Source organism: Malus sylvestris, chromosome 4 (genome assembly GCF_916048215.2).
Source record: "Malus sylvestris chromosome 4, drMalSylv7.2, whole genome shotgun sequence".
Taxonomy (NCBI): domain Eukaryota; kingdom Viridiplantae; phylum Streptophyta; class Magnoliopsida; order Rosales; family Rosaceae; genus Malus; species Malus sylvestris.
In genome coordinates, this window is record NC_062263.1 from 18,988,310 (window position 1) to 19,009,688 (window position 21,379).

The 21,379-nt window shown below is 44.1% G+C and overlaps 66 non-coding genes across 66 annotated transcripts; all 66 read left to right on the top strand.

Moving 5' to 3' along the window:
* The first annotated feature begins 86 nt into the window (after nucleotides 1–86).
* On the top strand, nucleotides 87–205 carry LOC126620362 (5S ribosomal RNA). Its single transcript, XR_007622404.1, has one exon. It is a non-coding gene; the product is annotated as a 5S ribosomal RNA (ribosomal RNA).
* A 204-nt stretch (nucleotides 206–409) lies between these two features.
* Nucleotides 410–528, top strand: LOC126620363 (5S ribosomal RNA). Its single transcript, XR_007622405.1, has one exon. It is a non-coding gene; the product is annotated as a 5S ribosomal RNA (ribosomal RNA).
* Nucleotides 529–732: 204 nt separating this feature from the next.
* LOC126620434 (5S ribosomal RNA) lies at nucleotides 733–851 on the top strand. Its single transcript, XR_007622473.1, has one exon. It is a non-coding gene; the product is annotated as a 5S ribosomal RNA (ribosomal RNA).
* Nucleotides 852–1,055: 204 nt separating this feature from the next.
* Nucleotides 1,056–1,174, top strand: LOC126620365 (5S ribosomal RNA). The gene has a single exon (XR_007622407.1). It is a non-coding gene; the product is annotated as a 5S ribosomal RNA (ribosomal RNA).
* Nucleotides 1,175–1,378: 204 nt separating this feature from the next.
* On the top strand, nucleotides 1,379–1,497 carry LOC126620366 (5S ribosomal RNA). The gene has a single exon (XR_007622408.1). It is a non-coding gene; the product is annotated as a 5S ribosomal RNA (ribosomal RNA).
* A 204-nt stretch (nucleotides 1,498–1,701) lies between these two features.
* On the top strand, nucleotides 1,702–1,820 carry LOC126620275 (5S ribosomal RNA). The gene has a single exon (XR_007622322.1). It is a non-coding gene; the product is annotated as a 5S ribosomal RNA (ribosomal RNA).
* A 204-nt stretch (nucleotides 1,821–2,024) lies between these two features.
* On the top strand, nucleotides 2,025–2,143 carry LOC126620402 (5S ribosomal RNA). Its single transcript, XR_007622442.1, has one exon. It is a non-coding gene; the product is annotated as a 5S ribosomal RNA (ribosomal RNA).
* Nucleotides 2,144–2,347: 204 nt separating this feature from the next.
* LOC126620367 (5S ribosomal RNA) lies at nucleotides 2,348–2,466 on the top strand. The gene has a single exon (XR_007622409.1). It is a non-coding gene; the product is annotated as a 5S ribosomal RNA (ribosomal RNA).
* Nucleotides 2,467–2,670: 204 nt separating this feature from the next.
* On the top strand, nucleotides 2,671–2,789 carry LOC126620410 (5S ribosomal RNA). Its single transcript, XR_007622450.1, has one exon. It is a non-coding gene; the product is annotated as a 5S ribosomal RNA (ribosomal RNA).
* Nucleotides 2,790–2,993: 204 nt separating this feature from the next.
* LOC126620448 (5S ribosomal RNA) lies at nucleotides 2,994–3,112 on the top strand. The gene has a single exon (XR_007622486.1). It is a non-coding gene; the product is annotated as a 5S ribosomal RNA (ribosomal RNA).
* A 204-nt stretch (nucleotides 3,113–3,316) lies between these two features.
* On the top strand, nucleotides 3,317–3,435 carry LOC126620403 (5S ribosomal RNA). The gene has a single exon (XR_007622443.1). It is a non-coding gene; the product is annotated as a 5S ribosomal RNA (ribosomal RNA).
* Nucleotides 3,436–3,639: 204 nt separating this feature from the next.
* On the top strand, nucleotides 3,640–3,758 carry LOC126620393 (5S ribosomal RNA). Its single transcript, XR_007622434.1, has one exon. It is a non-coding gene; the product is annotated as a 5S ribosomal RNA (ribosomal RNA).
* Nucleotides 3,759–3,962: 204 nt separating this feature from the next.
* LOC126620368 (5S ribosomal RNA) lies at nucleotides 3,963–4,081 on the top strand. The gene has a single exon (XR_007622410.1). It is a non-coding gene; the product is annotated as a 5S ribosomal RNA (ribosomal RNA).
* Nucleotides 4,082–4,285: 204 nt separating this feature from the next.
* Nucleotides 4,286–4,404, top strand: LOC126620369 (5S ribosomal RNA). Its single transcript, XR_007622411.1, has one exon. It is a non-coding gene; the product is annotated as a 5S ribosomal RNA (ribosomal RNA).
* Nucleotides 4,405–4,609: 205 nt separating this feature from the next.
* On the top strand, nucleotides 4,610–4,728 carry LOC126620419 (5S ribosomal RNA). Its single transcript, XR_007622458.1, has one exon. It is a non-coding gene; the product is annotated as a 5S ribosomal RNA (ribosomal RNA).
* A 204-nt stretch (nucleotides 4,729–4,932) lies between these two features.
* On the top strand, nucleotides 4,933–5,051 carry LOC126620413 (5S ribosomal RNA). Its single transcript, XR_007622452.1, has one exon. It is a non-coding gene; the product is annotated as a 5S ribosomal RNA (ribosomal RNA).
* Nucleotides 5,052–5,255: 204 nt separating this feature from the next.
* Nucleotides 5,256–5,374, top strand: LOC126620404 (5S ribosomal RNA). The gene has a single exon (XR_007622444.1). It is a non-coding gene; the product is annotated as a 5S ribosomal RNA (ribosomal RNA).
* A 204-nt stretch (nucleotides 5,375–5,578) lies between these two features.
* LOC126620370 (5S ribosomal RNA) lies at nucleotides 5,579–5,697 on the top strand. The gene has a single exon (XR_007622412.1). It is a non-coding gene; the product is annotated as a 5S ribosomal RNA (ribosomal RNA).
* Nucleotides 5,698–5,901: 204 nt separating this feature from the next.
* Nucleotides 5,902–6,020, top strand: LOC126620451 (5S ribosomal RNA). Its single transcript, XR_007622489.1, has one exon. It is a non-coding gene; the product is annotated as a 5S ribosomal RNA (ribosomal RNA).
* Nucleotides 6,021–6,224: 204 nt separating this feature from the next.
* On the top strand, nucleotides 6,225–6,343 carry LOC126620452 (5S ribosomal RNA). The gene has a single exon (XR_007622490.1). It is a non-coding gene; the product is annotated as a 5S ribosomal RNA (ribosomal RNA).
* A 204-nt stretch (nucleotides 6,344–6,547) lies between these two features.
* Nucleotides 6,548–6,666, top strand: LOC126620371 (5S ribosomal RNA). The gene has a single exon (XR_007622413.1). It is a non-coding gene; the product is annotated as a 5S ribosomal RNA (ribosomal RNA).
* Nucleotides 6,667–6,870: 204 nt separating this feature from the next.
* On the top strand, nucleotides 6,871–6,989 carry LOC126620420 (5S ribosomal RNA). The gene has a single exon (XR_007622459.1). It is a non-coding gene; the product is annotated as a 5S ribosomal RNA (ribosomal RNA).
* Nucleotides 6,990–7,193: 204 nt separating this feature from the next.
* Nucleotides 7,194–7,312, top strand: LOC126620414 (5S ribosomal RNA). The gene has a single exon (XR_007622453.1). It is a non-coding gene; the product is annotated as a 5S ribosomal RNA (ribosomal RNA).
* Nucleotides 7,313–7,516: 204 nt separating this feature from the next.
* Nucleotides 7,517–7,635, top strand: LOC126620405 (5S ribosomal RNA). The gene has a single exon (XR_007622445.1). It is a non-coding gene; the product is annotated as a 5S ribosomal RNA (ribosomal RNA).
* A 204-nt stretch (nucleotides 7,636–7,839) lies between these two features.
* Nucleotides 7,840–7,958, top strand: LOC126620372 (5S ribosomal RNA). The gene has a single exon (XR_007622414.1). It is a non-coding gene; the product is annotated as a 5S ribosomal RNA (ribosomal RNA).
* A 204-nt stretch (nucleotides 7,959–8,162) lies between these two features.
* On the top strand, nucleotides 8,163–8,281 carry LOC126620472 (5S ribosomal RNA). The gene has a single exon (XR_007622508.1). It is a non-coding gene; the product is annotated as a 5S ribosomal RNA (ribosomal RNA).
* Nucleotides 8,282–8,486: 205 nt separating this feature from the next.
* Nucleotides 8,487–8,605, top strand: LOC126620465 (5S ribosomal RNA). Its single transcript, XR_007622502.1, has one exon. It is a non-coding gene; the product is annotated as a 5S ribosomal RNA (ribosomal RNA).
* Nucleotides 8,606–8,809: 204 nt separating this feature from the next.
* On the top strand, nucleotides 8,810–8,928 carry LOC126620373 (5S ribosomal RNA). Its single transcript, XR_007622415.1, has one exon. It is a non-coding gene; the product is annotated as a 5S ribosomal RNA (ribosomal RNA).
* A 204-nt stretch (nucleotides 8,929–9,132) lies between these two features.
* Nucleotides 9,133–9,251, top strand: LOC126620437 (5S ribosomal RNA). The gene has a single exon (XR_007622476.1). It is a non-coding gene; the product is annotated as a 5S ribosomal RNA (ribosomal RNA).
* A 204-nt stretch (nucleotides 9,252–9,455) lies between these two features.
* Nucleotides 9,456–9,574, top strand: LOC126620374 (5S ribosomal RNA). Its single transcript, XR_007622416.1, has one exon. It is a non-coding gene; the product is annotated as a 5S ribosomal RNA (ribosomal RNA).
* A 204-nt stretch (nucleotides 9,575–9,778) lies between these two features.
* LOC126620424 (5S ribosomal RNA) lies at nucleotides 9,779–9,897 on the top strand. The gene has a single exon (XR_007622463.1). It is a non-coding gene; the product is annotated as a 5S ribosomal RNA (ribosomal RNA).
* A 204-nt stretch (nucleotides 9,898–10,101) lies between these two features.
* On the top strand, nucleotides 10,102–10,220 carry LOC126620376 (5S ribosomal RNA). Its single transcript, XR_007622418.1, has one exon. It is a non-coding gene; the product is annotated as a 5S ribosomal RNA (ribosomal RNA).
* A 204-nt stretch (nucleotides 10,221–10,424) lies between these two features.
* LOC126620377 (5S ribosomal RNA) lies at nucleotides 10,425–10,543 on the top strand. Its single transcript, XR_007622419.1, has one exon. It is a non-coding gene; the product is annotated as a 5S ribosomal RNA (ribosomal RNA).
* A 204-nt stretch (nucleotides 10,544–10,747) lies between these two features.
* On the top strand, nucleotides 10,748–10,866 carry LOC126620453 (5S ribosomal RNA). Its single transcript, XR_007622491.1, has one exon. It is a non-coding gene; the product is annotated as a 5S ribosomal RNA (ribosomal RNA).
* Nucleotides 10,867–11,070: 204 nt separating this feature from the next.
* On the top strand, nucleotides 11,071–11,189 carry LOC126620469 (5S ribosomal RNA). Its single transcript, XR_007622506.1, has one exon. It is a non-coding gene; the product is annotated as a 5S ribosomal RNA (ribosomal RNA).
* A 204-nt stretch (nucleotides 11,190–11,393) lies between these two features.
* LOC126620378 (5S ribosomal RNA) lies at nucleotides 11,394–11,512 on the top strand. Its single transcript, XR_007622420.1, has one exon. It is a non-coding gene; the product is annotated as a 5S ribosomal RNA (ribosomal RNA).
* Nucleotides 11,513–11,716: 204 nt separating this feature from the next.
* LOC126620421 (5S ribosomal RNA) lies at nucleotides 11,717–11,835 on the top strand. Its single transcript, XR_007622460.1, has one exon. It is a non-coding gene; the product is annotated as a 5S ribosomal RNA (ribosomal RNA).
* Nucleotides 11,836–12,039: 204 nt separating this feature from the next.
* LOC126620415 (5S ribosomal RNA) lies at nucleotides 12,040–12,158 on the top strand. Its single transcript, XR_007622454.1, has one exon. It is a non-coding gene; the product is annotated as a 5S ribosomal RNA (ribosomal RNA).
* Nucleotides 12,159–12,362: 204 nt separating this feature from the next.
* Nucleotides 12,363–12,481, top strand: LOC126620406 (5S ribosomal RNA). The gene has a single exon (XR_007622446.1). It is a non-coding gene; the product is annotated as a 5S ribosomal RNA (ribosomal RNA).
* Nucleotides 12,482–12,685: 204 nt separating this feature from the next.
* LOC126620380 (5S ribosomal RNA) lies at nucleotides 12,686–12,804 on the top strand. The gene has a single exon (XR_007622421.1). It is a non-coding gene; the product is annotated as a 5S ribosomal RNA (ribosomal RNA).
* A 204-nt stretch (nucleotides 12,805–13,008) lies between these two features.
* Nucleotides 13,009–13,127, top strand: LOC126620473 (5S ribosomal RNA). The gene has a single exon (XR_007622509.1). It is a non-coding gene; the product is annotated as a 5S ribosomal RNA (ribosomal RNA).
* Nucleotides 13,128–13,332: 205 nt separating this feature from the next.
* Nucleotides 13,333–13,451, top strand: LOC126620466 (5S ribosomal RNA). The gene has a single exon (XR_007622503.1). It is a non-coding gene; the product is annotated as a 5S ribosomal RNA (ribosomal RNA).
* A 204-nt stretch (nucleotides 13,452–13,655) lies between these two features.
* LOC126620381 (5S ribosomal RNA) lies at nucleotides 13,656–13,774 on the top strand. Its single transcript, XR_007622422.1, has one exon. It is a non-coding gene; the product is annotated as a 5S ribosomal RNA (ribosomal RNA).
* Nucleotides 13,775–13,978: 204 nt separating this feature from the next.
* LOC126620439 (5S ribosomal RNA) lies at nucleotides 13,979–14,097 on the top strand. Its single transcript, XR_007622477.1, has one exon. It is a non-coding gene; the product is annotated as a 5S ribosomal RNA (ribosomal RNA).
* A 204-nt stretch (nucleotides 14,098–14,301) lies between these two features.
* LOC126620382 (5S ribosomal RNA) lies at nucleotides 14,302–14,420 on the top strand. Its single transcript, XR_007622423.1, has one exon. It is a non-coding gene; the product is annotated as a 5S ribosomal RNA (ribosomal RNA).
* Nucleotides 14,421–14,624: 204 nt separating this feature from the next.
* On the top strand, nucleotides 14,625–14,743 carry LOC126620425 (5S ribosomal RNA). The gene has a single exon (XR_007622464.1). It is a non-coding gene; the product is annotated as a 5S ribosomal RNA (ribosomal RNA).
* A 204-nt stretch (nucleotides 14,744–14,947) lies between these two features.
* Nucleotides 14,948–15,066, top strand: LOC126620383 (5S ribosomal RNA). Its single transcript, XR_007622424.1, has one exon. It is a non-coding gene; the product is annotated as a 5S ribosomal RNA (ribosomal RNA).
* A 204-nt stretch (nucleotides 15,067–15,270) lies between these two features.
* LOC126620384 (5S ribosomal RNA) lies at nucleotides 15,271–15,389 on the top strand. The gene has a single exon (XR_007622425.1). It is a non-coding gene; the product is annotated as a 5S ribosomal RNA (ribosomal RNA).
* Nucleotides 15,390–15,593: 204 nt separating this feature from the next.
* Nucleotides 15,594–15,712, top strand: LOC126620455 (5S ribosomal RNA). Its single transcript, XR_007622492.1, has one exon. It is a non-coding gene; the product is annotated as a 5S ribosomal RNA (ribosomal RNA).
* Nucleotides 15,713–15,916: 204 nt separating this feature from the next.
* On the top strand, nucleotides 15,917–16,035 carry LOC126620456 (5S ribosomal RNA). Its single transcript, XR_007622493.1, has one exon. It is a non-coding gene; the product is annotated as a 5S ribosomal RNA (ribosomal RNA).
* Nucleotides 16,036–16,239: 204 nt separating this feature from the next.
* LOC126620385 (5S ribosomal RNA) lies at nucleotides 16,240–16,358 on the top strand. Its single transcript, XR_007622426.1, has one exon. It is a non-coding gene; the product is annotated as a 5S ribosomal RNA (ribosomal RNA).
* Nucleotides 16,359–16,562: 204 nt separating this feature from the next.
* Nucleotides 16,563–16,681, top strand: LOC126620422 (5S ribosomal RNA). The gene has a single exon (XR_007622461.1). It is a non-coding gene; the product is annotated as a 5S ribosomal RNA (ribosomal RNA).
* Nucleotides 16,682–16,885: 204 nt separating this feature from the next.
* LOC126620416 (5S ribosomal RNA) lies at nucleotides 16,886–17,004 on the top strand. Its single transcript, XR_007622455.1, has one exon. It is a non-coding gene; the product is annotated as a 5S ribosomal RNA (ribosomal RNA).
* Nucleotides 17,005–17,208: 204 nt separating this feature from the next.
* Nucleotides 17,209–17,327, top strand: LOC126620407 (5S ribosomal RNA). Its single transcript, XR_007622447.1, has one exon. It is a non-coding gene; the product is annotated as a 5S ribosomal RNA (ribosomal RNA).
* A 204-nt stretch (nucleotides 17,328–17,531) lies between these two features.
* LOC126620386 (5S ribosomal RNA) lies at nucleotides 17,532–17,650 on the top strand. The gene has a single exon (XR_007622427.1). It is a non-coding gene; the product is annotated as a 5S ribosomal RNA (ribosomal RNA).
* Nucleotides 17,651–17,854: 204 nt separating this feature from the next.
* Nucleotides 17,855–17,973, top strand: LOC126620474 (5S ribosomal RNA). Its single transcript, XR_007622510.1, has one exon. It is a non-coding gene; the product is annotated as a 5S ribosomal RNA (ribosomal RNA).
* A 205-nt stretch (nucleotides 17,974–18,178) lies between these two features.
* LOC126620467 (5S ribosomal RNA) lies at nucleotides 18,179–18,297 on the top strand. The gene has a single exon (XR_007622504.1). It is a non-coding gene; the product is annotated as a 5S ribosomal RNA (ribosomal RNA).
* A 204-nt stretch (nucleotides 18,298–18,501) lies between these two features.
* Nucleotides 18,502–18,620, top strand: LOC126620388 (5S ribosomal RNA). The gene has a single exon (XR_007622429.1). It is a non-coding gene; the product is annotated as a 5S ribosomal RNA (ribosomal RNA).
* Nucleotides 18,621–18,824: 204 nt separating this feature from the next.
* On the top strand, nucleotides 18,825–18,943 carry LOC126620440 (5S ribosomal RNA). Its single transcript, XR_007622478.1, has one exon. It is a non-coding gene; the product is annotated as a 5S ribosomal RNA (ribosomal RNA).
* Nucleotides 18,944–19,147: 204 nt separating this feature from the next.
* LOC126620389 (5S ribosomal RNA) lies at nucleotides 19,148–19,266 on the top strand. Its single transcript, XR_007622430.1, has one exon. It is a non-coding gene; the product is annotated as a 5S ribosomal RNA (ribosomal RNA).
* A 204-nt stretch (nucleotides 19,267–19,470) lies between these two features.
* Nucleotides 19,471–19,589, top strand: LOC126620426 (5S ribosomal RNA). The gene has a single exon (XR_007622465.1). It is a non-coding gene; the product is annotated as a 5S ribosomal RNA (ribosomal RNA).
* Nucleotides 19,590–19,793: 204 nt separating this feature from the next.
* On the top strand, nucleotides 19,794–19,912 carry LOC126620390 (5S ribosomal RNA). Its single transcript, XR_007622431.1, has one exon. It is a non-coding gene; the product is annotated as a 5S ribosomal RNA (ribosomal RNA).
* Nucleotides 19,913–20,116: 204 nt separating this feature from the next.
* On the top strand, nucleotides 20,117–20,235 carry LOC126620391 (5S ribosomal RNA). Its single transcript, XR_007622432.1, has one exon. It is a non-coding gene; the product is annotated as a 5S ribosomal RNA (ribosomal RNA).
* A 204-nt stretch (nucleotides 20,236–20,439) lies between these two features.
* On the top strand, nucleotides 20,440–20,558 carry LOC126620457 (5S ribosomal RNA). The gene has a single exon (XR_007622494.1). It is a non-coding gene; the product is annotated as a 5S ribosomal RNA (ribosomal RNA).
* Nucleotides 20,559–20,762: 204 nt separating this feature from the next.
* LOC126620430 (5S ribosomal RNA) lies at nucleotides 20,763–20,881 on the top strand. The gene has a single exon (XR_007622468.1). It is a non-coding gene; the product is annotated as a 5S ribosomal RNA (ribosomal RNA).
* Nucleotides 20,882–21,085: 204 nt separating this feature from the next.
* LOC126620392 (5S ribosomal RNA) lies at nucleotides 21,086–21,204 on the top strand. Its single transcript, XR_007622433.1, has one exon. It is a non-coding gene; the product is annotated as a 5S ribosomal RNA (ribosomal RNA).
* Nucleotides 21,205–21,379: the final 175 nt, after the last annotated feature.

Below are 21,379 nucleotides of genomic sequence, written 5' to 3' on the forward strand. Positions count from 1 at the left end.
GATCGTGTGGGGGCGGTGTGATGTTCGCACTCGTAAAGGTTACGGCCAAAGAAATGGTCATATACAATTACACGTCATAGAATAACGGATGCGATCATACCAACTCACATGCACCGGATCCCATCAGAACTCCGAAGTTAAGCGAGTTTGGGCGAGAGTAGTACTAGGATGGGTGACCTCCTGGGAAGTCCTCGTGTTGCATCCCCCCCACCTCTTTTTTAATTTTCATAGTTCTTGGTTGCGTATTGTTAGCGGCTTATTTATTAATTATATTTTTTGAATATTCGAGGGACGGTCTTGATGAACATTTATGAATTTCGTGCGATCGTGTGGGGGCGGTGTGATGTTCGCACGCGTAAAGGTTACGGCCAAAGAAATGGTCATATACAATTACACGTCATAGAATAACGGATGCGATCATACCAACTCACATGCACCGGATCCCATCAGAACTCCGAAGTTAAGCGAGTTTGGGCGAGAGTAGTACTAGGATGGGTGACCTCCTGGGAAGTCCTCGTGTTGCATCCCCCCCACCTCTTTTTTAATTTTCATAGTTCTTGGTTGCGTATTGTTAGCGGCTTATTTATTAATTATATTTTTTGAATATTCGAGGGACGGTCTTGATGAACATTTATGAATTTCGTGCGATCGTGTGGGGGCGGTGTGATGTTCGCACGCGTAAAGGTTACGGCCAAAGAAATGGTCATATACAATTACAAGTCATAGAATAACGGATGCGATCATACCAACTCACATGCACCGGATCCCATCAGAACTCCGAAGTTAAGCGAGTTTGGGCGAGAGTAATACTAGGATGGGTGACCTCCTGGGAAGTCCTCGTGTTGCATCCCCCCCACCTCTTTTTTAATTTTCATAGTTCTTGGTTGCGTATTGTTAGCGGCTTATTTATTAATTATATTTTTTGAATATTCGAGGGACGGTCTTGATGAACATTTATGAATTTCGTGCGATCGTGTGGGGGCGGTGTGATGTTCGCACGCGTAAAGGTTACGGCCAAAGAAATGGTCATATACAATTACACGTCATAGAATAACGGATGCGATCATACCAACTCACATGCACCGGATCCCATCAGAACTCCGAAGTTAAGCGAGTTTGGGCGAGAGTAGTACTAGGATGGGTGACCTCCTGGGAAGTCCTCGTGTTGCATCCCCCCCACCTCTTTTTTAATTTTCATAGTTCTTGGTTGCGTATTGTTAGCGCCTTATTTATTAATTATATTTTTTGAATATTCGAGGGACGGTCTTGATGAACATTTATGAATTTCGTGCGATCGTGTGGGGGCGGTGTGATGTTCGCACGCGTAAAGGTTACGGCCAAAGAAATGGTCATATACAATTACAAGTCATAGAATAACGGATGCGATCATACCAACTCACATGCACCGGATCCCATCAGAACTCCGAAGTTAAGCGAGTTTGGGCGAGAGTAGTACTAGGATGGGTGACCTCCTGGGAAGTCCTCGTGTTGCATCCCCCCCACCTCTTTTTTAATTTTCATAGTTCTTGGTTGCGTATTGTTAGCGGCTTATTTATTAATTATATTTTTTGAATATTCGAGGGACGGTCTTGATGAACATTTATGAATTTCGTGCGATCGTGTGGGGGCGGTGTGATGTTCGCACGCGTAAAGGTTACGGCCAAAGAAATGGTCATATACAATTACAAGTCATAGAATAACGGATGCGATCATACCAACTCAAATGCACCGGATCCCATCAGAACTCCGAAGTTAAGCGAGTTTGGGCGAGAGTAGTACTAGGATGGGTGACCTCCTGGGAAGTTCTCGTGTTGCATCCCCCCCACCTCTTTTTTAATTTTCATAGTTCTTGGTTGCGTATTGTTAGCGGCTTATTTATTAATTATATTTTTTGAATATTCGAGGGACGGTCTTGATGAACATTTATGAATTTCGTGCGATCGTGTGGGGGCGGTGTGATGTTCGCACGCGTAAAGGTTACGGCCAAAGAAATGGTCATATACAATTACAAGTCATAGAGTAACGGATGCGATCATACCAACTCACATGCACCGGATCCCATCAGAACTCCGAAGTTAAGCGAGTTTGGGCGAGAGTAGTACTGGGATGGGTGACCTCCTGGGAAGTCCTCGTGTTGCATCCCCCCCACCTCTTTTTTAATTTTCATAGTTCTTGGTTGCGTATTGTTAGCGGCTTATTTATTAATTATATTTTTTGAATATTCGAGGGACGGTCTTGATGAACATTTATGAATTTCGTGTGATCGTGTGGGGGCGGTGTGATGTTCGCACGCGTAAAGGTTACGGCCAAAGAAATGGTCGTATACAATTACACGTCATAGAATAACGGATGCGATCATACCAACTCACATGCACCGGATCCCATCAGAACTCCGAAGTTAAGCGAGTTTGGGCGAGAGTAGTACTAGGATGGGTGACCTCCTGGGAAGTCCTCGTGTTGCATCCCCCCCATCTCTTTTTTAATTTTCATAGTTCTTGGTTGCGTATTGTTAGCGGCTTATTTATTAATTATATTTTTTGAATATTCGAGGGACGGTCTTGATGAACATTTATGAATTTCGTGCGATCGTGTGGGGGCGGTGTGATGTTCGCACGCGTAAAGGTTACGGCCAAAGAAATGGTCATATACAATTACACGTCATAGAATAACGGATGCGATCATACCAACTCACATGCACCGGATCCCATCAGAACTCCGAAGTTAAGCGAGTTTGGGCGAGAGTAGTACTAGGATGGGTGACCTCCTGGGAAGTCCTCGTGTTGCATCCACCCCACCTCTTTTTTAATTTTCATAGTTCTTGGTTGCGTATTGTTAGCGGCTTATTTATTAATTATATTTTTTGAATATTCGAGGGACGGTCTTGATGAACATTTATGAATTTCGTGCGATCGTGTGGGGGCGGTGTGATGTTCGCACGCGTAAAGGTTACGGCCAAAGAAATGGTCATATACAATTACACGTCATAGAATAACGGATGCGATCATACCAACTCACATGCACCGGATCCCATCAGAACTCCGAAGTTATGCGAGTTTGGGCGTGAGTAGTACTAGGATGGGTGACCTCCTGGGAAGTCCTCGTGTTGCATCCCCCCCACCTCTTTTTTAATTTTCATAGTTCTTGGTTGCGTATTGTTAGCGGCTTATTTATTAATTATATTTTTTGAATATTCGAGGGACGGTCTTGATGATCATTTATGAATTTCGTGCGATCGTGTGGGGGCGGTGTGATGTTCGCACGCGTAAAGGTTACGGCCAAAGAAATGGTCATATACAACTACAAGTCATAGAATAACGGATGCGATCATACCAACTCACATGCACCGGATCCCATCAGAACTCCGAAGTTAAGCGAGTTTGGGCGAGAGTAGTACTTGGATGGGTGACCTCCTGGGAAGTCCTCGTGTTGCATCCCCCCCACCTCTTTTTTAATTTTCATAGTTCTTGGTTGCGTATTGTTAGCGGCTTATTTATTAATTATATTTTTTGAATATTCGAGGGACGGTCTTGATGAACATTTATGAATTTCGTGCGATCGTGTGGGGGCGGTGTGATGTTCGCACGCGTAAAGGTTACGGCCAAAGAAATGGTCATATACAATTACACGTCATAGAATAACGGATGCGATCATACCAACTCACATGCACCGGATCCCATCAGAACTCCGAAGTTAAGCGAGTTTGGGCGAGAGTAGTACTAGGATGGGTGACCTCCTGGGAAGACCTCGTGTTGCATCCCCCCCACCTCTTTTTTAATTTTCATAGTTCTTGGTTGCGTATTGTTAGCGGCTTATTTATTAATTATATTTTTTGAATATTCGAGGGACGGTCTTGATGAACATTTATGAATTTCGTGCGATCGTGTGGGGGCGGTGTGATGTTCGCACGCGTAAAGGTTACGGCCAAAGAAATGGTCATATACAATTACAAGTCATAGAATAACGGATGCGATCATACCAACTCACATGCACCGGATCCCATCAGAACTCCGAAGTTAAGCGAGTTTGGGCGAGAGTAGTACTAGGATGGGTGACCTCCTGGGAAGTCCTCGTGTTGCATCCCCCCCACCTCTTTTTTAATTTTCATAGTTCTTGGTTGCGTATTGTTAGCGGCTTATTTATTAATTATATTTTTTGAATATTCGAGGGACGGTCTTGATGAACATTTATGAATTTCGTGCGATCGTGTGGGGGCGGTGTGATGTTCGCACGCGTAAAGGTTACGGCCAAAGAAATGGTCATATACAATTACACGTCATAGAATAACGGATGCGATCATACCAACTCACATGCACCGGATCCCATCAGAACTCCGAAGTTAAGCGAGTTTGGGCGAGAGTAGTACTAGGATGGGTGACCTCCTGGGAAGTCCTCGTGTTGCATCCCCCCCACCTCTTTTTTAATTTTCATAGTTCTTGGTTGCGTATTGTTAGCGGCTTATTTATTAATTATATTTTTTGAATATTCGAGGGACGGTCTTGATGAACATTTATGAATTTCGTGCGATTGTGTGGGGGGCGGTGTGATGTTCGCACGCGTAAAGGTTACGGCCAAAGAAATGGTCATATACAATTACAAGTCATAGAATAACGGATGCGATCATACCAACTCACATGCACCGGATCCCATCAGAACTCCGAAGTTAAGCGAGTTTGGGCGAGAGTAGTACTAGGATGGGTGACCTCCTGGGAAGTCCTCGGGTTGCATCCCCCCCACCTCTTTTTTAATTTTCATAGTTCTTGGTTGCGTATTGTTAGCGGCTTATTTATTAATTATATTTTTTGAATATTCGAGGGACGGTCTTGATGAACATTTATGAATTTCGTGCGATCGTGTGGGGGCGGTGTGATGTTCGCACGCGTAAAGGTTACGGCCAAAGAAATGGTCATATACAATTACACGTCGTAGAATAACGGATGCGATCATACCAACTCACATGCACCGGATCCCATCAGAACTCCGAAGTTAAGCGAGTTTGGGCGAGAGTAGTACTAGGATGGGTGACCCCCTGGGAAGTCCTCGTGTTGCATCCACCCCACCTCTTTTTTAATTTTCATAGTTCTTGGTTGCGTATTGTTAGCGGCTTATTTATTAATTATATTTTTTGAATATTCGAGGGACGGTCTTGATGAACATTTATGAATTTCGTGCGATCGTGTGGGGGCGGTGTGATGTTCGCACGCGTAAAGGTTACGGCCAAAGAAATGGTCATATACAAGTACAAGTCATAGAATAACGGATGCGATCATACCAACTCACATGCACCGGATCCCATCAGAACTCCGAAGTTAAGCGAGTTTGGGCGAGAGTAGTACTTGGATGGGTGACCTCCTGGGAAGTCCTCGTGTTGCATCCCCCCCACCTCTTTTTTAATTTTCATAGTTCTTGGTTGCGTATTGTTAGCGGCTTATTTATTAATTATATTTTTTGAATATTCGAGGGACGGTCTTTATGAACATTTATGAATTTCGTGCGATCGTGTGGGGGCGGTGTGATGTTCGCACGCGTAAAGGTTACGGCCAAAGAAATGGTCATATACAATTACAAGTCATAGAATAACGGATGCGATCATACCAACTCACATGCACCGGATCCCATCAGAACTCCGAAGTTAAGCGAGTTTGGGCGAGAGTAGTACTAGGATGGGTGACCTCCTGGGAAGTCCTCGTGTTGCATCCCCCCCACCTCTTTTTTAATTTTCATAGTTCTTGGTTGCGTATTGTTAGCGGCTTATTTATTAATTATATTTTTTGAATATTCGAGGGACGGTCTTGATGAACATTTATGAATTTCGTGCGATCGTGTGGGGGCGGTGTGATGTTCGCACGCGCAAAGGTTACGGCCAAAGAAATGGTCATATACAATTACAAGTCATAGAATAAAGGATGCGATCATACCAACTCACATGCACCGTATCCCATCAGAACTCCGAAGTTAAGCGAGTTTGGGCGAGAGTAGTACTAGGATGGGTGACCTCCTGGGAAGTCCTCGTGTTGCATCCCCCCCACCTCTTTTTTAATTTTCATAGTTCTTGGTTGCGTATTGTTAGCGGCTTATTTATTAATTATATTTTTTGAATATTCGAGGGACGGTCTTGATGAACATTTATGAATTTCGTGCGATCGTGTGGGGGCGGTGTGATGTTCGCACGCGCAAAGGTTACGGCCAAAGAAATGGTCATATACAATTACAAGTCATAGAATAACGGATGCGATCATACCAACTCACATGCACCGTATCCCATCAGAACTCCGAAGTTAAGCGAGTTTGGGCGAGAGTAGTACTAGGATGGGTGACCTCCTGGGAAGTCCTCGTGTTGCATCCCCCCCACCTCTTTTTTAATTTTCATAGTTCTTGGTTGCGTATTGTTAGCGGCTTATTTATTAATTATATTTTTTGAATATTCGAGGGACGGTCTTGATGAACATTTATGAATTTCGTGCGATCGTGTGGGGGCGGTGTGATGTTCGCACGCGTAAAGGTTACGGCCAAAGAAATGGTCATATACAATTACACGTCATAGAATAACGGATGCGATCATACCAACTCACATGCACCGGATCCCATCAGAACTCCGAAGTTAAGCGAGTTTGGGCGAGAGTAGTACTAGGATGGGTGACCTCCTGGGAAGTCCTCGTGTTGCATCCCCCCCACCTCTTTTTTAATTTTCATAGTTCTTGGTTGCGTATTGTTAGCGGCTTATTTATTAATTATATTTTTTGAATATTCGAGGGACGGTCTTGATGAACATTTATGAATTTCGTGCGATCGTGTGGGGGCGGTGTGATGTTCGCACGCGTAAAGGTTACGGCCAAAGAAATGGTCATATACAATTACAAGTCATAGAATAACGGATGCGATCATACCAACTCACATGCACCGGATCCCATCAGAACTCCGAAGTTAAGCGAGTTTGGGCGAGAGTAGTACTAGGATGGGTGACCTCCTGGGAAGTCCTCGGGTTGCATCCCCCCCACCTCTTTTTTAATTTTCATAGTTCTTGGTTGCGTATTGTTAGCGGCTTATTTATTAATTATATTTTTTGAATATTCGAGGGACGGTCTTGATGAACATTTATGAATTTCGTGCGATCGTGTGGGGGCGGTGTGATGTTCGCACGCGTAAAGGTTACGGCCAAAGAAATGGTCATATACAATTACACGTCGTAGAATAACGGATGCGATCATACCAACTCACATGCACCGGATCCCATCAGAACTCCGAAGTTAAGCGAGTTTGGGCGAGAGTAGTACTAGGATGGGTGACCCCCTGGGAAGTCCTCGTGTTGCATCCACCCCACCTCTTTTTTAATTTTCATAGTTCTTGGTTGCGTATTGTTAGCGGCTTATTTATTAATTATATTTTTTGAATATTCGAGGGACGGTCTTGATGAACATTTATGAATTTCGTGCGATCGTGTGGGGGCGGTGTGATGTTCGCACGCGTAAAGGTTACGGCCAAAGAAATGGTCATATACAAGTACAAGTCATAGAATAACGGATGCGATCATACCAACTCACATGCACCGGATCCCATCAGAACTCCGAAGTTAAGCGAGTTTGGGCGAGAGTAGTACTTGGATGGGTGACCTCCTGGGAAGTCCTCGTGTTGCATCCCCCCCACCTCTTTTTTAATTTTCATAGTTCTTGGTTGCGTATTGTTAGCGGCTTATTTATTAATTATATTTTTTGAATATTCGAGGGACGGTCTTTATGAACATTTATGAATTTCGTGCGATCGTGTGGGGGCGGTGTGATGTTCGCACGCGTAAAGGTTACGGCCAAAGAAATGGTCATATACAATTACAAGTCATAGAATAACGGATGCGATCATACCAACTCACATGCACCGGATCCCATCAGAACTCCGAAGTTAAGCGAGTTTGGGCGAGAGTAGTACTAGGATGGGTGACCTCCTGGGAAGTCCTCGTGTTGCATCCCCCCCACCTCTTTTTTAATTTTCATAGTTCTTGGTTGCGTATTGTTAGCGGCTTATTTATTAATTATATTTTTTGAATATTCGAGGGACGGTCTTGATGAACATTTATGAATTTCGTGCGATCGTGTGGGGGCGGTGTGATGTTCGCACGCGTAAAGGTTACGGCCAAAGAAATGGTCATATACAATTACAAGTCATAGAATAACGGATGCGATCATACCAACTCACATGCACCGGATCCCATCAGAACTCTGAAGTGAAGCGAGTTTGGGCGAGAGTAGGACTAGGATGGGTGACCTCCTGGGAAGTCCTCGTGTTGCATCCCCCCCACCTTTTTTTTTAATTTTCATAGTTCTTGGTTGCCTATTGTTAGCGGCTTATTTATTAATTATATTTTTTGAATATTCGAGGGACGGTCTTAATGAACATTTATGAATTTCGTGCGATCGTGTGGGGGCGGTGTGATGTTCGCACGCGTAAAGGTTACGGCCAAAGAAATGGTCATATACAATTACACGTCATAGAATAACGGATGCGATCTTACCAACTCACATGCACCGGATCCCATCAGAACTCCGAAGTTAAGCGAGTTTGGGCGAGAGTAGTACTAGGATGGGTGAACTCCTGGGAAGTCCTCGTGTTGCATCCCCCCTACCTCTTTTTTAATTTTCATAGTTCTTGGTTGCGTATTGTTAGCGGCTTATTTATTAATTATATTTTTTGAATATTCGAGGGACGGTCTTGATGAACATTTATGAATTTCGTGCGATCGTGTGGGGGCGGTGTGATGTTCGCACGCGTAAAGGTTACGGCCAAAGAAATGGTCATATACAATTACAAGTCATGGAATAACGGATGCGATCATACCAACTCACATGCACCGGATCCCATCAGAACTCCGAAGTTAAGCGAGTTTGGGCGAGAGTAGTACTAGGATGGGTGACCTCCTGGGAAGTCCTCGTGTTGCATCCCCCCCACCTCTTTTTTAATTTTCATAGTTCTTGGTTGCGTATTGTTAGCGGCTTATTTATTAATTATATTTTTTGAATATTCGAGGGACGGTCTTGATGAACATTTATGAATTTCGTGCGATCGTGTGGGGGCGGTGTGATGTTCGCACGCGTAAAGGTTACGGCCAAAGAAATGGTCATATACAATTACAAGTCATAGAATAACGGATGCGATCATACCAACTCACATGCACCGGATCCCATCAGAACTCCGAAGTTAAGCGAGTTTGGGCGAGAGTAGTACTAGGATAGGTGACCTCCTGGGAAGTCCTCGTGTTGCATCCCCCCCACCTCTTTTTTAATTTTCATAGTTCTTGGTTGCGTATTGTTAGCGGCTTATTTATTAATTATATTTTTTGAATATTCGAGGGACGGTCTTGATGAACATTTATGAATTTCGTGCGATCGTGTGGGGGCGGTGTGATGTTCGCACGCGTAAAGGTTACGGCCAAAGAAATGTTCATATACAATTACACGTCATAGAATAACGGATGCGATCATACCAACTCACATGCACCGGATCCCATCAGAACTCCGAAGTTAAGCGAGTTTGGGCGAGAGTAGTACTAGGATGGGTGACCTCCTGGGAAGTCCTCGTGTTGCATCCCCCCCACCTCTTTTTTAATTTTCATAGTTCTTGGTTGCGTATTGTTAGCGGCTTATTTATTAATTATATTTTTTGAATATTCGAGGGACGGTCTTGATGAACATTTATGAATTTCGTGCGATCGTGTGGGGGCGGTGTGATGTTCGCACGCGTAAAGGTTACGGCCAAAGAAATGGTCATATACAATTACAAGTCATAGAATAACGGATGCGATCATACCAACTCACATGCACCGGATCCCATCAGAACTCCGAAGGTAAGCGAGTTTGGGCGAGAGTAGTACTAGGATGGGTGACCTCCTGGGAAGTCCTCGTGTTGCATCCCCCCCACCTCTTTTTTAATTTTCATAGTTCTTGGTTGCGTATTGTTAGCGGCTTATTTATTAATTATATTTTTTGAATATTCGAGGGACGGTCTTGATGAACATTTATGAATTTCGTGCGATCGTGTGGGGGCGGTGTGATGTTCGCACGCGTAAAGGTTACGGCCAAAGAAATGTTCATATACAATTACACGTCATAGAATAACGGATGCGATCATACCAACTCACATGCACCGGATCCCATCAGAACTCCGAAGTTAAGCGAGTTTGGGCGAGAGTAGTACTAGGATGGGTGACCTCCTGGGAAGTCCTCGTGTTGCATCCCCCCCACCTCTTTTTTAATTTTCATAGTTCTTGGTTGCGTATTGTTAGCGGCTTATTTATTAATTATATTTTTTGAATATTCGAGGGACGGTCTTGATGAACATTTATGAATTTCGTGCGATCGTGTGGGGGCGGTGTGATGTTCGCACGCGTAAAGGTTACGGCCAAAGAAATGGTCATATACAATTACAAGTCATAGAATAACGGATGCGATCATACCAACTCACATGCACCGGATCCCATCAGAACTCCGAAGTTAAGCGAGTTTGGGCGAGAGTAGTACTAGGATGGGTGACCTCCTGGGAAGTCCTCGTGTTGCATCCCCCCCACCTCTTTTTTAATTTTCATAGTTCTTGGTTGCGTATTGTTAGCGGCTTATTTATTAATTATATTTTTTGAATATTCGAGGGACGGTCTTTATGAACATTTATGAATTTCGTGCGATCGTGTGGGGGCGGTGTGATGTTCGCACGCGCAAAGGTTACGGCCAAAGAAATGGTCATATACAATTACAAGTCATAGAATAACGGATGCGATCATACCAACTCACATGCACCGTATCCCATCAGAACTCCGAAGTTAAGCGAGTTTGGGCGAGAGTAGTACTAGGATGGGTGACCTCCTGGGAAGTCCTCGTGTTGCATCCCCCCCACCTCTTTTTTAATTTTCATAGTTCTTGGTTGCGTATTGTTAGCGGCTTATTTATTAATTATATTTTTTGAATATTCGAGGGACGGTCTTGATGAACATTTATGAATTTCGTGCGATCGTGTGGGGGCGGTGTGATGTTCGCACGCGCAAAGGTTACGGCCAAAGAAATGGTCATATACAATTACAAGTCATAGAATAACGGATGCGATCATACCAACTCACATGCACCGTATCCCATCAGAACTCCGAAGTTAAGCGAGTTTAGGCGAGAGTAGTACTAGGATGGGTGACCTCCTGGGAAGTCCTCGTGTTGCATCCCCCCCACCTCTTTTTTAATTTTCATAGTTCTTGGTTGCGTATTGTTAGCGGCTTATTTATTAATTATATTTTTTGAATATTCGAGGGACGGTCTTGATGAACATTTATGAATTTCGTGCGATCGTGTGGGGGCGGTGTGATGTTCGCACGCGTAAAGGTTACGGCCAAAGAAATGGTCATATACAATTACACGTCATAGAATAACGGATGCGATCATACCAACTCACATGCACCGGATCCCATCAGAACTCCGAAGTTAAGCGAGTTTGGGCGAGAGTAGTACTAGGATGGGTGACCTCCTGGGAAGTCCTCGTGTTGCATCCCCCCCACCTCTTTTTTAATTTTCATAGTTCTTGGTTGCGTATTGTTAGCGGCTTATTTATTAATTATATTTTTTTAATATTCGAGGGACGGTCTTGATGAACATTTATGAATTTCGTGCGATCGTGTGGGGGCGGTGTGATGTTCGCACGCGTAAAGGTTACGGCCAAAGAAATGGTCATATACAATTACAAGTCATAGAATAACGGATGCGATCATACCAACTCACATGCACCGGATCCCATCAGAACTCCGAAGTTAAGCGAGTTTGGGCGAGAGTAGTACTAGGATGGGTGACCTCCTGGGAAGTCCTCGGGTTGCATCCCCCCCACCTCTTTTTTAATTTTCATAGTTCTTGGTTGCGTATTGTTAGCGGCTTATTTATTAATTATATTTTTTGAATATTCGAGGGACGGTCTTGATGAACATTTATGAATTTCGTGCGATCGTGTGGGGGCGGTGTGATGTTCGCACGCGTAAAGGTTACGGCCAAAGAAATGGTCATATACAATTACACGTCGTAGAATAACGGATGCGATCATACCAACTCACATGCACCGGATCCCATCAGAACTCCGAAGTTAAGCGAGTTTGGGCGAGAGTAGTACTAGGATGGGTGACCCCCTGGGAAGTCCTCGTGTTGCATCCACCCCACCTCTTTTTTAATTTTCATAGTTCTTGGTTGCGTATTGTTAGCGGCTTATTTATTAATTATATTTTTTGAATATTCGAGGGACGGTCTTGATGAACATTTATGAATTTCGTGCGATCGTGTGGGGGCGGTGTGATGTTCGCACGCGTAAAGGTTACGGCCAAAGAAATGGTCATATACAAGTACAAGTCATAGAATAACGGATGCGATCATACCAACTCACATGCACCGGATCCCATCAGAACTCCGAAGTTAAGCGAGTTTGGGCGAGAGTAGTACTTGGATGGGTGACCTCCTGGGAAGTCCTCGTGTTGCATCCCCCCCACCTCTTTTTTAATTTTCATAGTTCTTGGTTGCGTATTGTTAGCGGCTTATTTATTAATTATATTTTTTGAATATTCGAGGGACGGTCTTTATGAACATTTATGAATTTCGTGCGATCGTGTGGGGGCGGTGTGATGTTCGCACGCGTAAAGGTTACGGCCAAAGAAATGGTCATATACAATTACAAGTCATAGAATAACGGATGCGATCATACCAACTCACATGCACCGGATCCCATCAGAACTCCGAAGTTAAGCGAGTTTGGGCGAGAGTAGTACTAGGATGGGTGACCTCCTGGGAAGTCCTCGTGTTGCATCCCCCCCACCTCTTTTTTAATTTTCATAGTTCTTGGTTGCGTATTGTTAGCGGCTTATTTATTAATTATATTTTTTGAATATTCGAGGGACGGTCTTGATGAACACTTATGAATTTCGTGCGATCGTGTGGGGGCGGTGTGATGTTCGCACGCGTAAAGGTTACGGCCAAAGAAATGGTCATATACAATTACAAGTCATAGAATAACGGATGCGATCATACCAACTCACATGCACCGGATCCCATCAGAACTCTGAAGTGAAGCGAGTTTGGGCGAGAGTAGGACTAGGATGGGTGACCTCCTGGGAAGTCCTCGTGTTGCATCCCCCCCACCTTTTTTTTTAATTTTCATAGTTCTTGGTTGCCTATTGTTAGCGGCTTATTTATTAATTATATTTTTTGAATATTCGAGGGACGGTCTTAATGAACATTTATGAATTTCGTGCGATCGTGTGGGGGCGGTGTGATGTTCGCACGCGTAAAGGTTACGGCCAAAGAAATGGTCATATACAATTACACGTCATAGAATAACGGATGCGATCTTACCAACTCACATGCACCGGATCCCATCAGAACTCCGAAGTTAAGCGAGTTTGGGCGAGAGTAGTACTAGGATGGGTGAACTCCTGGGAAGTCCTCGTGTTGCATCCCCCCTACCTCTTTTTTAATTTTCATAGTTCTTGGTTGCGTATTGTTAGCGGCTTATTTATTAATTATATTTTTTGAATATTCGAGGGACGGTCTTGATGAACATTTATGAATTTCGTGCGATCGTGTGGGGGCGGTGTGATGTTCGCACGCGTAAAGGTTACGGCCAAAGAAATGGTCATATACAATTACAAGTCATGGAATAACGGATGCGATCATACCAACTCACATGCACCGGATCCCATCAGAACTCCGAAGTTAAGCGAGTTTGGGCGAGAGTAGTACTAGGATGGGTGACCTCCTGGGAAGTCCTCGTGTTGCATCCCCCCCACCTCTTTTTTAATTTTCATAGTTCTTGGTTGCGTATTGTTAGCGGCTTATTTATTAATTATATTTTTTGAATATTCGAGGGACGGTCTTGATGAACATTTATGAATTTCGTGCGATTGTGTGGGGGCGGTGTGATGTTCGCACGCGTAAAGGTTACGGCCAAAGAAATGGTCATATACAATTACAAGTCATAGAATAACGGATGCGATCATACCAACTCACATGCACCGGATCCCATCAGAACTCCGAAGTTAAGCGAGTTTGGGCGAGAGTAGTACTAGGATAGGTGACCTCCTGGGAAGTCCTCGTGTTGCATCCCCCCCACCTCTTTTTTAATTTTCATAGTTCTTGGTTGCGTATTGTTAGCGGCTTATTTATTAATTATATTTTTTGAATATTCGAGGGACGGTCTTGATGAACATTTATGAATTTCGTGCGATCGTGTGGGGGCGGTGTGATGTTCGCACACGTAAAGGTTACGGCCAAAGAAATGTTCATATACAATTACACGTCATAGAATAACGGATGCGATCATACCAACTCACATGCACCGGATCCCATCAGAACTCCGAAGTTAAGCGAGTTTGGGCGAGAGTAGTACTAGGATGGGTGACCTCCTGGGAAGTCCTCGTGTTGCATCCCCCCCACCTCTTTTTTAATTTTCATAGTTCTTGGTTGCGTATTGTTAGCGGCTTATTTATTAATTATATTTTTTGAATATTCGAGGGACGGTCTTGATGAACATTTATGAATTTCGTGCGATCGTGTGGGGGCGGTGTGATGTTCGCACGCGTAAAGGTTACGGCCAAAGAAATGGTCATATACAATTACAAGTCATAGAATAACGGATGCGATCATACCAACTCACATGCACCGGATCCCATCAGAACTCCGAAGGTAAGCGAGTTTGGGCGAGAGTAGTACTAGGATGGGTGACCTCCTGGGAAGTCCTCGTGTTGCATCCCCCCCACCTCTTTTTTAATTTTCATAGTTCTTGGTTGCGTATTGTTAGCGGCTTATTTATTAATTATATTTTTTGAATATTCGAGGGACGGTCTTGATGAACATTTATGAATTTCGTGCGATCGTGTGGGGGCGGTGTGATGTTCGCACGCGTAAAGGTTACGGCCAAAGAAATGTTCATATACAATTACACGTCATAGAATAACGGATGCGATCATACCAACTCACATGCACCGGATCCCATCAGAACTCCGAAGTTAAGCGAGTTTGGGCGAGAGTAGTACTAGGATGGGTGACCTCCTGGGAAGTCCTCGTGTTGCATCCCCCCCACCTCTTTTTTAATTTTCATAGTTCTTGGTTGCGTATTGTTAGCGGCTTATTTATTAATTATATTTTTTGAATATTCGAGGGACGGTCTTGATGAACATTTATGAATTTCGTGCGATCGTGTGGGGGCGGTGTGATGTTCGCACGCGTAAAGGTTACGGCCAAAGAAATGGTCATATACAATTACAAGTCATAGAATAACGGATGCGATCATACCAACTCACATGCACCGGATCCCATCAGAACTCCGAAGTTAAGCGAGTTTGGGCGAGAGTAGTACTAGGATGGGTGACCTCCTGGGAAGTCCTCGTGTTGCATCCCCCCCACCTCTTTTTTAATTTTCATAGTTCTTGGTTGCGTATTGTTAGCGGCTTATTTATTAATTATATTTTTTGAATATTCGAGGGACGGTCTTGATGAACATTTATGAATTTCGTGCGATCGTGTGGGGGCGGTGTGATGTTCGCACGCGCAAAGGTTACGGCCAAAGAAATGGTCATATACAATTACAAGTCATAGAATAACGGATGCGATCATACCAACTCACATGCACCGTATCCCATCAGAACTCCGAAGTTAAGCGAGTTTGGGCGAGAGTAGTACTAGGATGGGTGACCTCCTGGGAAGTCCTCGTGTTGCATCCCCCCCACCTCTTTTTTAATTTTCATAGTTCTTGGTTGCGTATTGTTAGCGGCTTATTTATTAATTATATTTTTTGAATATTCGAGGGACGGTCTTGATGAACATTTATGAATTTCGTGCGATCGTGTGGGGGCGGTGTGATGTTCGCACGCGCAAAGGTTACGGCCAAAGAAATGGTCATATACAATTACAAGTCATAGAATAACGGATGCGATCATACCAACTCACATGCACCGTATCCCATCAGAACTCCGAAGTTAAGCGAGTTTGGGCGAGAGTAGTACTAGGATGGGTGACCTCCTGGGAAGTCCTCGTGTTGCATCCCCCCCACCTCTTTTTTAATTTTCATAGTTCTTGGTTGCGTATTGTTAGCGGCTTATTTATTAATTATATTTTTTTAATATTCGAGGGACGGTCTTGATGAACATTTATGAATTTCGTGCGATCGTGTGGGGGCGGTGTGATGTTCGCACGCGTAAAGGTTACGGCCAAAGAAATGGTCATATACAATTACACGTCATAGAATAACGGATGCGATCATACCAACTCACATGCACCGGATCCCATCAGAACTCCGAAGTTAAGCGAGTTTGGGCGAGAGTAGTACTAGGATGGGTGACCTCCTGGGAAGTCCTCGTGTTGCATCCCCCCCACCTCTTTTTTAATTTTCATAGTTCTTGGTTGCGTATTGTTAGCGGCTTATTTATTAATTATATTTTTTGAATATTCGAGGGACGGTCTTGATAAACATTTATGAATTTCGTGCGATCGTGTGGGGGCGGTGTGATGTTCGCACGCGTAAAGGTTACGGCCAAAGAAATGGTCATATACAATTACACGTCATAGAATAACGGATGCGATCATACCAACTCACATGCACCGGATCCCATCAGAACTCCGAAGTTAAGCGAGTTTGGGCGAGAGTAGTACTAGGATGGGTGACCTCCTGGGAAGTCCTCGGGTTGCATCCCCCCCACCTCTTTTTTAATTTTCATAGTTCTTGGTTGCGTATTGTTAGCGGCTTATTTATTAATTATATTTTTTGAATATTCGAGGGACGGTCTTGATGAACATTTATGAATTTCGTGCGATCGTGTGGGGGCGGTGTGATGTTCGCACGCGTAAAGGTTACGGCCAAAGAAATGGTCATATACAATTACACGTCATAGAATAACGGATGCGATCATACCAACTCACATGCACCGGATCCCATCAGAACTCCGAAGTTAAGCGAGTTTGGGCGAGAGTAGTACTAGGATGGGTGACCCCCTGGGAAGTCCTCGTGTTGCATCCACCCCACCTCTTTTTTAATTTTCATAGTTCTTGGTTGCGTATTGTTAGCGGCTTATTTATTAATTATATTTTTTGAATATTCGAGGGACGGTCTTGATGAACATTTATGAATTTCGTGCGATCGTGTGGGGGCGGTGTGATGTTCGCACGCGTAAAGGTTACGGCCAAAGAAATGGTCATATACAAGTACACGTCATAGAATAACGGATGCGATCATACCAACTCACATGCACCGGATCCCATCAGAACTCCGAAGTTAAGCGAGTTTGGGCGAGAGTAGTACTTGGATGGGTGACCTCCTGGGAAGTCCTCGTGTTGCATCCCCCCCACCTCTTTTTTAATTTTCATAGTTCTTGGTTGCGTATTGTTAGCGGCTTATTTATTAATTATATTTTTTGAATATTCGAGGGACGGTCTTTATGAACATTTATGAATTTCGTGCGATCGTGTGGGGGCGGTGTGATGTTCGCACGCGTAAAGGTTACGGCCAAAGAAATGGTCATATACAATTACACGTCATAGAATAACGGATGCGATCATACCAACTCACATGCACCGGATCCCATCAGAACTCCGAAGTTAAGCGAGTTTGGGCGAGAGTAGTACTAGGATGGGTGACCTCCTGGGAAGTCCTCGTGTTGCATCCCCCCCACCTCTTTTTTAATTTTCATAGTTCTTGGTTGCGTATTGTTAGCGGCTTATTTATTAATTATATTTTTTGAATATTCGAGGGACGGTCTTGATGAACATTTATGAATTTCGTGCGATCGTGTGGGGGCGGTGTGATGTTCGCACGCGTAAAGGTTACGGCCAAAGAAATGGTCATATACAATTACACGTCATAGAATAACGGATGCGATCATACCAACTCACATGCACCGGATCCCATCAGAACTCTGAAGTGAAGCGAGTTTGGGCGAGAGTAGGACTAGGATGGGTGACCTCCTGGGAAGTCCTCGTGTTGCATCCCCCCCACCTTTTTTTTTAATTTTCATAGTTCTTGGTTGCCTATTGTTAGCGGCTTATTTATTAATTATATTTTTTGAATATTCGAGGGACGGTCTTAATGAACATTTATGAATTTCGTGCGATCGTGTGGGGGCGGTGTGATGTTCGCACGCGTAAAGGTTACGGCCAAAGAAATGGTCATATACAATTACACGTCATAGAATAACGGATGCGATCTTACCAACTCACATGCACCGGATCCCATCAGAACTCCGAAGTTAAGCGAGTTTGGGCGAGAGTAGTACTAGGATGGGTGAACTCCTGGGAAGTCCTCGTGTTGCATCCCCCCTACCTCTTTTTTAATTTTCATAGTTCTTGGTTGCGTATTGTTAGCGGCTTATTTATTAATTATATTTTTTGAATATTCGAGGGACGGTCTTGATGAACATTTATGAATTTCGTGCGATCGTGTGGGGGCGGTGTGATGTTCGCACGCGTAAAGGTTACGGCCAAAGAAATGGTCATATACAATTACACGTCATGGAATAACGGATGCGATCATACCAACTCACATGCACCGGATCCCATCAGAACTCCGAAGTTAAGCGAGTTTGGGCGAGAGTAGTACTAGGATGGGTGACCTCCTGGGAAGTCCTCGTGTTGCATCCCCCCCACCTCTTTTTTAATTTTCATAGTTCTTGGTTGCGTATTGTTAGCGGCTTATTTATTAATTATATTTTTTGAATATTCGAGGGACGGTCTTGATGAACATTTATGAATTTCGTGCGATCGTGTGGGGGCGGTGTGATGTTCGCACGCGTAAAGGTTACGGCCAAAGAAATGGTCATATACAATTACAAGTCATAGAATAACGGATGCGATCATACCAACTCACATGCACCGGATCCCATCAGAACTCCGAAGTTAAGCGAGTTTGGGCGAGAGTAGTACTAGGATAGGTGACCTCCTGGGAAGTCCTCGTGTTGCATCCCCCCCACCTCTTTTTTAATTTTCATAGTTCTTGGTTGCGTATTGTTAGCGGCTTATTTATTAATTATATTTTTTGAATATTCGAGGGACGGTCTTGATGAACATTTATGAATTTCGTGCGATCGTGTGGGGGCGGTGTGATGTTCGCACGCGTAAAGGTTACGGCCAAAGAAATGTTCATATACAATTACACGTCATAGAATAACGGATGCGATCATACCAACTCACATGCACCGGATCCCATCAGAACTCCGAAGTTAAGCGAGTTTGGGCGAGAGTAGTACTAGGATGGGTGACCTCCTGGGAAGTCCTCGTGTTGCATCCCCCCCACCTCTTTTTTAATTTTCATAGTTCTTGGTTGCGTATTGTTAGCGGCTTATTTATTAATTATATTTTTTGAATATTCGAGGGACGGTCTTGATGAACATTTATGAATTTCGTGCGATCGTGTGGGGGCGGTGTGATGTTCGCACGCGTAAAGGTTACGGCCAAAGAAATGGTCATATACAATTACACGTCATAGAATAACGGATGCGATCATACCAACTCACATGCACCGGATCCCATCAGAACTCCGAAGGTAAGCGAGTTTGGGCGAGAGTAGTACTAGGATGGGTGACCTCCTGGGAAGTCCTCGTGTTGCATCCCCCCCACCTCTTTTTTAATTTTCATAGTTCTTGGTTGCGTATTGTTAGCGGCTTATTTATTAATTATATTTTTTGAATATTCGAGGGACGGTCTTGATGAACATTTATGAATTTCGTGCGATCGTGTGGGGGCGGTGTGATGTTCGCACGCGTAAAGGTTACGGCCAAAGAAATGGTCATATACAATTACACGTCATAGAATAACGGATGCGATCATACCAACTCACATGCACCGGATCCCATCAGAACTCCGAAGTTAAGCGAGTTTGGGCGAGAGTAGTACTAGGATGGGTGACCTCCTGGGAAGTCCTCGTGTTGCATCCCCCCCACCTCTTTTTTAATTTTCATAGTTCTTGGTTGCGTATTGTTAGCGGCTTATTTATTAATTATATTTTTTGAATATTCGAGGGACGGTCTTGATGATCATTTATGAATTTCGTGCGATCGTGTGGGGGCGGTGTGATGTTCGCACGCGTAAAGGTTACGGCCAAAGAAATGGTCATATACAATTACAAGTCATAGAATAACGGATGCGATCATACCAACTCACATGCACCGGATCCCATCAGAACTCCGAAGTTAAGCGAGTTTGGGCGAGAGTAGTACTAGGATGGGTGACCTCCTGGGAAGTCCTCGTGTTGCATCCCCCCCACCTCTTTTTTAATTTTCATAGTTCTTGGTTGCGTATTGTTAGCGGCTTATTTATTAATTATATTTTTTGAATATTCGAGGGACGGTCTTGATGAACATTTATGAATTTCGTGCGATCGTGTGGGGGCGGTGTGATGTTCGCACGCGCAAAGGTTACGGCCAAAGAAATGGTCATATACAATTACACGTCATAGAATAACGGATGCGATCATACCAACTCACATGCACCGTATCCCATCAGAACTCCGAAGTTAAGCGAGTTTGGGCGAGAGTAGTACTAGGATGGGTGACCTCCTGGGAAGTCCTCGTGTTGCATCCCCCCCACCTCTTTTTTAATTTTCATAGTTCTTGGTTGCGTATTGTTAGCGGCTTATTTATTAATTATATTTTTTGAATATTCGAGGGACGGTCTTGATGAACATTTATGAATTTCGTGCGATCGTGTGGGGGCGGTGTGATGTTCGCACGCGCAAAGGTTACGGCCAAAGAAATGGTCATATACAATTACAAGTCATAGAATAACGGATGCGATCATACCAACTCACATGCACCGGATCCCATCAGAACTCCGAAGTTAAGCAAGTTTGGGCGAGAGTAGTACTAGGATGGGTGACCTCCTGGGAAGTCCTCGTGTTGCATCCCCCCCACCTCTTTTTTAATTTTCATAGTTCTTGGTTGCGTATTGTTAGCGGCTTATTTATTAATTATATTTTTTGAATATTCGAGGGACGGTCTTGATGAACATTTATGAATTTCGTGCGATCGTGTGGGGGCGGTGTGATGTTCGCACGCGTAAAGGTTACGGCCAAAGAAATGGTCATATACAATTACAAGTCATAGAATAACGGATGCGATCATACCAACTCACATGCACCGGATCCCATCAGAACTCCGAAGTTAAGCGAGTTTGGGCGAGAGTAGTACTAGGATGGGTGACCTCCTGGGAAGTCCTCGTGTTGCATCCCCCCCACCTCTTTTTTAATTTTCATAGTTCTTGGTTGCGTATTGTTAGCGGCTTATTTATTAATTATATTTTTTGAATATTCGAGGGACGGTCTTGATGAACATTTATGAATTTCGTGCGATCGTGTGGGGGCGGTGTGATGTTCGCACGCGTAAAGGTTACGGCCAAAGAAATGG